Here is a 10,180-nt window from a genome sequence, read left to right as displayed (position 1 = left end):
GCAATTCTTCAGGCCACCGACAGCATTTCTTGCACGCCCCTGTCGTTTTTTAAATAATTCTGCACCACCAAATTCAATGTATGTGCAAAACATGGGACGTGCTGGAATTTGCCCAGATGTAATGCACACACAATATTGCTGGCGTTGTCCGATGTCAAAAATCCCCAGGAGAGTCCATTTGGGGTAAGCCATTCTGCGATGATGTTCCTCAGTTTCCGTAAGAGGTTGTCAGCTGTGTGCCTCTTATGGAAAGCGGTGATACAAAGCGTAGCCTGCCTAGGAATGAGTTGGCGTTTGCGAGATGCTGCTACTGGTGCCGCTGCTATTGTTGCTGCGGGAGGCCATACATCTACCCAGTGGGCTGTCACAGTCATATAGTCCTGAGTCTGCCCTGCTCCACTTGTCCACATGTCCGTGGTTAAGTGGACATTTGGTACAACTGCATTTTTTAGGACACTGGTGACTCTTTTTCTGAGGTCTGTGTACATTTTCGGTATCGCCTGCCTAGAGAAATGGAACCTAGATGGTATTTGGTACCTGGGACACAGTACATCAATCAAGTCTGTAGTTGCCTGTGAATTAACGGTGGATAACGGAAACACGTTTCTCACCGCCCAGGCTGCCAAGGCCTGAGTTATCCGCTTTGCAGCAGGATGACTGCTGTGATATTTCATCTTCCTCGCAAATTACCGTTGGACAGTCAATTGCTTACTGGAAGTAGTACAAGTGGTCTTCCGACTTCCCCTCTGGGATGACGATCGACTCCCAGCAGCAACAACAGCAGCGCCAGCAGCAGGAGGCGTTACACTCAAGGATGCATCGGAGGAATCCCAGGCAGGAGAGGACTCGTCAGACTTGACAGTGACATGGCCTGCAGGACTATTGGCTTTCCTGTATAAGGAGGAAATTGACACTGAGGGAGTTGGTGGTGTGGTTTGCAGGAGCTTGGTTACAAGAGGAAGGGATTTACTGGTCAGTGTACTGCTTCCGCTGTCATCCAAAGTTTTTGAACTTGTCACTGACTTATGATGAATGCGCTGCAGGTGACGTATAAGGGAGGATGTTCCGAGGTGGTTAACGTCCTTACCCCTACTTATTACAGATGACAAAGGCAACACACAGCTTGACACCTGTTGTCTGCATTTGTGTTAAAATAATTCCACACCGAAGAGGTGATTTTTTTTGTAATTTGACCAGGCATGTCAATGGCCATATTTGTCCCACGGACAACAGGTGTCTCCCCGGGTGCCTGACTTAAACAAACCACCTCACCATCAGAATCCTCCTTGTCAATTTCCTCCTCAGCGCCAGCAACACCCATATCCTCATCTTGGTGTACTTCAACTGTGACATCTTCAATTTGACTATCAGGAACTTGCAGGGGGCGTGCAAATGGTGGAAGGTGCCACCTCTTCCCGTCCAGTGTTGGGAAGGTCAGGCATCGCAGCCGACACAATTGAAATCTCCTTGGGGATTTGTGATTTAGAAGAACGCACAGTTCTTTGCTGTGCTTTTGCCAGCTTAAGTCTTTTCATTTTTCTAGCGAGAGTATGAGTGCTTCCATCCTCATGTGAAGCTGAACCACTTGCCATGAACATAGGCCAGGGCCTCAGCCATTCCTTGCCACTCCGTGTCGTAAATGGCATATTGGCAAGTTTACGCTTCTCCTCAGACGCTTTTAATTTAGATTTTTGGGTCATTTTACTGTACTTTTGTTTTTTGGATTTTACATGCTCTCTACTATGACATTGGGCATCGGCCTTGGCAGACGACGTTGATGGCATTTCATCGTCTCGGCCATGACTAGTGGCAGCAGCTTCAGCACGAGGTGGAAGTGGATCTTGATCTTTCCCTATTTTACCCTCCACATTTTTGTTCTCCATTTTTTAATGTGTGGAATTATATGCCAGTATCAATAGCAATGGCCTACTGTCACAACTGAGGGCCTGAGCTGACGGGAGGCAGCCTCAGTTGTAGGGGCTGAGATGTACCGGAACCTGGGAGGTTGTATCAGACCCCTGGTCATGTAAGTAACATGAATAATAACTGCCCGAAGGCGTGACCACGACAACTTGGATAAAAGTCAATGATGTTTATTATGACAACTCCGCAACACAGCAGCAGTAAAAGAAAACGTAAAAGTCAGCAAATAATAAATACAGTTCCTGGGTACTACAGGATGGCAGGAGCCACAGGGCACTGGTAGTGTGAGATAGTTCTTATGATCTTCTAGATGGAAAGTCCTTACCAGGCCCGACTGTAGCAATGGAAATAACCCAGGATTGTGCTAGCTGATGTTCCAGGAAAAGCTGGGTTGCTGAAGGTAAAACAGCTGCTGTGGATACTGGCTGGAACCAGACTGTTGTTAGCACGGAGTGGATACTGGCTGGAACCAGTTAAATAATAGATGAACTTGGGAGCGATGAAATATGAACTGAAATGTAGAACTTGAGAGCGGAGAAATAATAATACCGGTGGAGAGTGGTAAAGTGTAGAAAGGACACCGGCCCTTTAAGGGAAGCTGTACTCTGCTGAAAGCTGAGCTGGAAGCAGGTAATGTTGTAGCTGGAAACAGATGAATCCACAATGGATTGGAGAGTCAGGCTACACCGCAGGTGGAATGCTGGTGCGGGTCTCCACGGTGGAAGTCTTGAGACAGGAGCTGGAACCTGGAAGACAATCACAGGAGAGAGACAAACAGGAACTAGGTTTGACAACCAAAGCACTGACGCCTTCCTTGCTCAGGCACAGTGTATTTATACCTGCAGCAAGGAAGGGATTGGCTAGGCAATTATGCAGATTAACAATACTGACAACAGATTGGAGGAAATGATCAGCTGACAGAATCCAAGATGGCTGCGCCCATGCAGACACTTGGAGGGAAGTTTGGTTTGTAATCCATGTGGTAATGAAAACAGTAATGGCGGCGCCGGCCACTGGAGACAGGAGACGCCAGGCTGACAAGTGCACATCCAACCACGCGGACACAGCGGAGGCCGCGGCTGACGTAATCGCCACTCTGACACTCTGCATGCAGAAGCTCAGGGACGGCGGCGGAGGCCGCGGGAGACGCCATGCCAGATGTAATAAGGCGTTACTGTGACAGCGTCTCAGAGAGACAGGAGAGGATGCAGGAATGTGAACATTAGGATAACAGATGGGATCCGGTCCTGGAGCGCTGAGCCAGCCTTAGGAGGCATCTGATGGGTAAGAAATGGCGTCCAGATACCCGGATCGTGACAGCACCCCCCCCTTTAGGAGTGGCCCCAGGACACTTCTTTGGCTTTTGAGGAAACTTGGAATGGAATCTCCGGACCAAGGCAGGAGCATGGACATCAGAAGCATTGGTCCATGAACGTTCCTCAGGGCCGTAACCCTTCCAGTCAATAAGATACTGTAGTTGACCGTAACGGTGACGTGAGTCCAGGATCTTGGCCACTTCATACTCAACGCCTCGTTGAGTTTGGACTTTCGGAGTTGGAGGAAGTGAGGAATGAAACCGATTCAAGATCAGCGGTTTCAACAGGGAAACATGGAATGTCCTGGGTATTTTTAAGAAGGGACTTAACTGGAGTCTGTAAGCAACAGGATTGATGACTTGTTCAATCTTGAAAGGACCGATATAGCGAGGTGCAAACTTCATACTGGGAACTCTTAACCTCAAATTCTTCGTGGATAACCATACCCGATCACCCACCTTGAGAGCAGGAACGGCTCGACGCTTCTTATCCGCAAACTTCTTGTACCTGAACGATGCCTTGAGCAGAGCTGATCGTACGCTCTTCCAGATATTGGCAAACTGATGCAAGGTGATATCCACTGCGGGAACAGAAGTTGCTGGAAGCAGTTGGAACTCAGGGACTTTAGGGTGGAATCCAAAGTTGGTGAAGAATGGTGTTGAAGAAGATGAAGAATGATACTGGTTGTTATGACAGAACTCGGCCCAGGGAAGTAATTGAACCCAGTCATCTTGAGAGGAGGACACATAGATGCGGAGGAAGGCCTCCAAGTCCTGATTCACCCTCTCGGTTTGACCATTGGTCTGAGGATGGTAAGCCGTGGAAAACTTTAGCTTGACTTGGAGGACTTGACATAAACTTCGCCAGAATTTGGCTGTGAATTGAACTCCTCGATCTGAGATAATTTCTTCAGGAAGACCGTGGAGTCGGAAGATCTCTTGTATGAATACTTGAGCCAACTTGGAAGCTGACGGAAGACCGGTGAGAGGAATGAAGTGTGCCATCTTGGTGAACCGGTCAACTACCACCCAGATGGTATTGAACTTGTTGCACATGGGTAAGTCTGTAATGAAATCCATCGACAAGTGGGTCCATGGTCGACGGGGAACGGATAGTGGAACCAGTTGCCCCGCAGGCGACTGGCGGGATACTTTATGTTGGGCACAATTTGGGCAAGATGCAATAAACTCCAAGACGTCTTTTTTCAGAGTTGGCCACCAATAGGACCTAGAGATAAACTCCAGGGTTTTTTGGATACCTGTATGTCCGGCAAAACGGGAAGCATGGGCCCAATGCATGAGCTTCTTCCTTAGCATCGGCTTCACAAAACTTTTCCCTGATGGGGGCGTAGAGTCCATCCCTACCGTGGAGAATGCCAACGGATTTATAATAGGATGCTTGTCTGAAGACTCTGACTCATTTTCTTGCTCCCATGAGCGGGAAAGGGCATCGGCCTTGCGATTCTGAGAGCCCGGACAGAACTGGAGTTTAAAGTCGAACCTGGAAAAGAAAAGTGCCCATCTGGCCTGACGAGGGTTGAGACATTGTGCGCCCTTCAGGTATAAAAGGTTCTTGTGGTCTGTAAGTATGGTGATTAAATGAGAAGCTCCCTCCAACAGATACCTCCACTCTTCTAGAGCGAGCTTGATGGCTAGCAACTCCTGGTCGCCAATGGCATAGTTGCGCTCAGCTGGGGAGAACTTCCGGGAGAAGAAACTGCAAGGATGTAAATGGCCATCTTTAGCCCTCTGAGATAACACCGCTCCTACTCCAACGGAGGAGGCATCCACCTCTAGGATGAAAGGAGAGTCGATGTCAGGCTGTTTCAGGACAGGCGCAGAGATGAACCTCTGTTTTAAAAGATGAAAAGCTTGCATGGCTTCTTCAGACCACTTGGACGGGTTAGCACCCTTCTTGGTGAAAGCAGTAATAGGCGCCACAATGGTGGAAAAGTCTCGTATAAACTTTCGGTAATAATTGGCGAACCCTAAGAACCTCTGGACCCCTTTGAGGGTTAAGGGTACCGGCCAATTCTGAATTGCTTGTAGTTTCTCAGGATCCATCTCTAGTCCGGAACCGGACACAATGTACCCTAGAAACGGAATGGACTTGACTTCAAAGACGCATTTTTCTAATTTGCAATAGAGATGATTGACACGGAGACGGGACAGAACCTCTTTAACCCAAAAACGATGTTCCTCTAAATCGTTGGCAAAAATGAGGATATCGTCTAGATAGACCACGACATGACGGTATAGAATGTCTCTGAAGATCTCATTGACAAAATGCTGGAAGACAGCTGGAGCATTGCTCAATCCGAAGGGCATGACGAGGTACTCATAATGTCCGTCACGGGTGTTAAAGGCGGTCTTCCACTCGTCACCCTCACGGATCCGGATGAGATTGTATGCACCTCGCAAGTCCAGCTTTGTAAAGATGGTAGCTCCGCTAACTCTGTCAAAGAGCTCAGTAATCAGGGGTAAAGGATAACGGTTCTTGATGGTAATGTCGTTCAAACCTCTGTAGTCGATGCACGGCCGCAGACCACCATCTTTCTTTTTTACAAAAAAGAAGCCTGCGCCGGCTGGGGAAGAAGAAGGTCGAATGAACCCCTTTGCTAGGTTCTCTTTAATGTATTCCTCCATAGAATGCGTCTCAGGCAGAGACAACGGATAAGTTCGGCCTCGAGGTGGAACCTTCCCTGGAACGAGATCAATCGGGCAGTCCCATTCTCTATGAGGAGGAAGGTTATCAGCAGAAGCTTTACTGAACACATCCGTGAAATCTTGATATGGAGGAGGTGGAACATCAGACGACCTGGGGGAGGAAGAACAGACAGGCAATACTTTAAACAAACATGTCTCTGCACAGGAGGAACCCCATGCCAGGATTTGCGTAGTCGTCCAATCAATTGTAGGATTGTGAAGACGGAGCCATGGAAGGCCCAGGACCACAGGATGTGTGGCTCTTGGAATCACTAAAAGTGAAATAAGTTCGGAATGAAGAACTCCCACTCTCAGACGAACTGGTAGAGTCCTTAGAGCAATAACAGTATCAAAAATTTTACTGCCATCCACGGCAGTTAAGGAAAAGGAGGAAGGAAGTCTCTCGGTGGGTAGGGACCACCGTTTAACATAGGCTTCAGTAATAAAGTTCCCAGCTGCTCCGGAATCAAGGAGGGCAATGACGTTCCGATAACGTTGAGCAACTTGAAGCGAGACTGGGAGATTACAATCATGAGGAGATGGAGAGGAGATCATTACTCCTAGCCGGCCCTCTCCTGGGCGAGCTAGGGTTTGGAGTTTTCCCGGACGTTCGGGACAGGCATTGATGGTGTGAGACGGAGCTGCACAGTAAAGACAAAGAGACTCAGAGAGGCGTCTTCGGCGCTCAGCAGGAGTTAAACGGGAACGGCCAATTTGCATGGGCTCATCTTTAGATGGTGACAGTTGACGAGGAGGAGGAGCAGAAGATTTTGGAGCAGATGATCTTCCACGCTCAGTTGCTCTCTCTCTGAAACGTAAATCAACTTTCGTGCAGAGTGAGATTAGCTCATCTAACTTAGAAGGTAAGTCTCTGGTAGCTAACTCATCTTTAATAAGCTCAGATAAGCCATGCCAGAATGCAGCATACAGGGCCTCGTCGTTCCATGCCAGTTCGGATGCCAGGATCTGGAACTGTATCAGATATTGTCCTACAGTACGTGACCCCTGGCGTAAACGGAGAATCTCGGATGAAGCTGAGGTTACCCGGCCTGGCTCGTCGAAGATGCGCCTGAATGTTGACACGAATGCAGTGTAAGAAGATAGCAGGGTGTCGGACCTCTCCCATAACGGTGATGCCCAGTCAAGGGCGGAGCCACTGAGAAGAGAGATAATGTAGGCAATTTTTGTACGGTCACTGGGAAAATTGCCAGGTTGTAGCTCAAACTGAATCTCACACTGGTTGAGAAATCCCCTGCAGAATCTTGGAGATCCGTCAAATTTTGCTGGCGTTGGAAGATGAAGACGTGGAGCAGAAATGGGTAAGGTGGGTGGGGTTATAACTGGAGTCACTGTGGTTGACGCACCAGATGCGCCTGATCCACGGAGAGTTGTCTGAATCCCATCCAGCCGAGTAGAGAGATCCTGGAGACAGCGGATGATGTGGCCCTGTGCAGCCTCCTGATGTTCTAGTCGGGCTGCCAGTTCTTGCATCGGCCTGGCCGCTTGATCCTGGTCTCCGGCTGGATTCATTTGGTCAGTGCTTACTGTCACAACTGAGGGCCTGAGCTGACGGGAGGCAGCCTCAGTTGTAGGGGCTGAGATGTACCGGAACCTGGGAGGTTGTATCAGACCCCTGGTCATGTAAGTAACATGAATAATAACTGCCCGAAGGCGTGACCACGACAACTTGGATAAAAGTCAATGATGTTTATTATGACAACTCCGCAACACAGCAGCAGTAAAAGAAAACGTAAAAGTCAGCAAATAATAAATACAGTTCCTGGGTACTACAGGATGGCAGGAGCCACAGGGCACTGGTAGTGTGAGATAGTTCTTATGATCTTCTAGATGGAAAGTCCTTACCAGGCCCGACTGTAGCAATGGAAATAACCCAGGATTGTGCCAGCTGATGTTCCAGGAAAAGCTGGGTTGCTGAAGGTAAAACAGCTGCTGTGGATACTGGCTGGAACCAGACTGTTGTTAGCACGGAGTGGATACTGGCTGGAACCAGTTAAATAATAGATGAACTTGGGAGCGATGAAATATGAACTGAAATGTAGAACTTGAGAGCGGAGAAATAATAATACCGGTGAAGAGTGGTAAAGTGTAGAAAGGACACCGGCCCTTTAAGGGAAGCTGTACTCTGCTGAAAGCTGAGCTGGAAGCAGGTAATGTTGTAGCTGGAAACAGATGAATCCACAATGGATTGGAGAGTCAGGCTACACCGCAGGTGGAATGCTGGTGCGGGTCTCCACGGTGGAAGTCTTGAGACAGGAGCTGGAACCTGGAAGACAATCACAGGAGAGAGACAAACAGGAACTAGGTTTGACAACCAAAGCACTGACGCCTTCCTTGCTCAGGCACAGTGTATTTATACCTGCAGCAAGGAAGGGATTGGCTAGGCAATTATGCAGATTAACAATACTGACAACAGATTGGAGGAAATGATCAGCTGACAGAATCCAAGATGGCTGCGCCCATGCAGACACTTGGAGGGAAGTTTGGTTTGTAATCCATGTGGTAATGAAAACAGTAATGGCGGCGCCGGCCACTGGAGACAGGAGACGCCAGGCTGACAAGTGCACATCCAACCACGCGGACACAGCGGAGGCCGCGGCTGACGTAATCGCCACTCTGACACTCTGCATGCAGAAGCTCAGGGACGGCGGCGGAGGCCGCGGGAGACGCCATGCCAGATGTAATAAGGCGTTACTGTGACAGCGTCTCAGAGAGACAGGAGAGGATGCAGGAATGTGAACATTAGGATAACAGATGGGATCCGGTCCTGGAGCGCTGAGCCAGCCTTAGGAGGCATCTGATGGGTAAGAAATGGCGTCCAGATACCCGGATCGTGACAGCACCCCCCCCTTTAGGAGTGGCCCCAGGACACTTCTTTGGCTTTTGAGGAAACTTGGAATGGAATCTCCGGACCAAGGCAGGAGCATGGACATCAGAAGCATTGGTCCATGAACGTTCCTCAGGGCCGTAACCCTTCCAGTCAATAAGATACTGTAGTTGACCGTAACGGTGACGTGAGTCCAGGATCTTGGCCACTTCATACTCAACGCCTCGTTGAGTTTGGACTTTCGGAGTTGGAGGAAGTGAGGAATGAAACCGATTCAAGATCAGCGGTTTCAACAGGGAAACATGGAATGTCCTGGGTATTTTTAAGAAGGGAGGCAACTGGAGTCTGTAAGCAACAGGATTGATGACTTGTTCAATCTTGAAAGGACCGATATAGCGAGGTGCAAACTTCATACTGGGAACTCTTAACCTCAAATTCTTCGTGGATAACCATACCCGATCACCCACCTTGAGAGCAGGAACTGCTCGACGCTTCTTATCCGCAAACTTCTTGTACCTGAACGATGCCTTGAGCAGAGCTGATCGTACGCTCTTCCAGATATTGGCAAACTGATGCAAGGTGATATCCACTGCGGGAACAGAAGTTGCTGGAAGCGGTTGGAACTCAGGGACTTTAGGGTGGAATCCAAAGTTGGTGAAGAATGGTGTTGAAGAAGATGAAGAATGATACTGGTTGTTATGACAGAACTCGGCCCAGGGAAGTAATTGAACCCAGTCATCTTGAGAGGAGGACACATAGATGCGGAGGAAGGCCTCCAAGTCCTGATTCACCCTCTCGGTTTGACCATTGGTCTGAGGATGGTAAGCCGTGGAAAACTTTAGCTTGACTTGGAGGACTTGACATAAACTTCGCCAGAATTTGGCTGTGAATTGAACTCCTCGATCTGAGATAATTTCTTCAGGAAGACCGTGGAGTCGGAAGATCTCTTGTATGAATACTTGAGCCAACTTGGAAGCTGACGGAAGACCGGTGAGAGGAATGAAGTGTGCCATCTTGGTGAACCGGTCAACTACCACCCAGATGGTATTGAACTTGTTGCACATGGGTAAGTCTGTAATGAAATCCATCGACAAGTGGGTCCATGGTCGACGGGGAACGGATAGTGGAACCAGTTGCCCCGCAGGCGACTGGCGGGATACTTTATGTTGGGCACAATTTGGGCAAGATGCAATAAACTCCAAGACGTCTTTTTTCAGAGTTGGCCACCAATAGGACCTAGAGATAAACTCCAGGGTTTTTTGGATACCTGTATGTCCGGCAAAACGGGAAGCATGGGCCCAATGCATGAGCTTCTTCCTTAGCATCGGCTTCACAAAACTTTTCCCTGATGGGGGCGTAGAGTCCATCCCTACCGTGGAGAATGCCAACGG

The sequence above is a fragment of the Pseudophryne corroboree genome, chromosome 2 (genome assembly GCF_028390025.1).
Source record: "Pseudophryne corroboree isolate aPseCor3 chromosome 2, aPseCor3.hap2, whole genome shotgun sequence".
Lineage (NCBI taxonomy): Eukaryota > Metazoa > Chordata > Amphibia > Anura > Myobatrachidae > Pseudophryne > Pseudophryne corroboree.
This window is presented reverse-complemented; position numbering follows the sequence as displayed.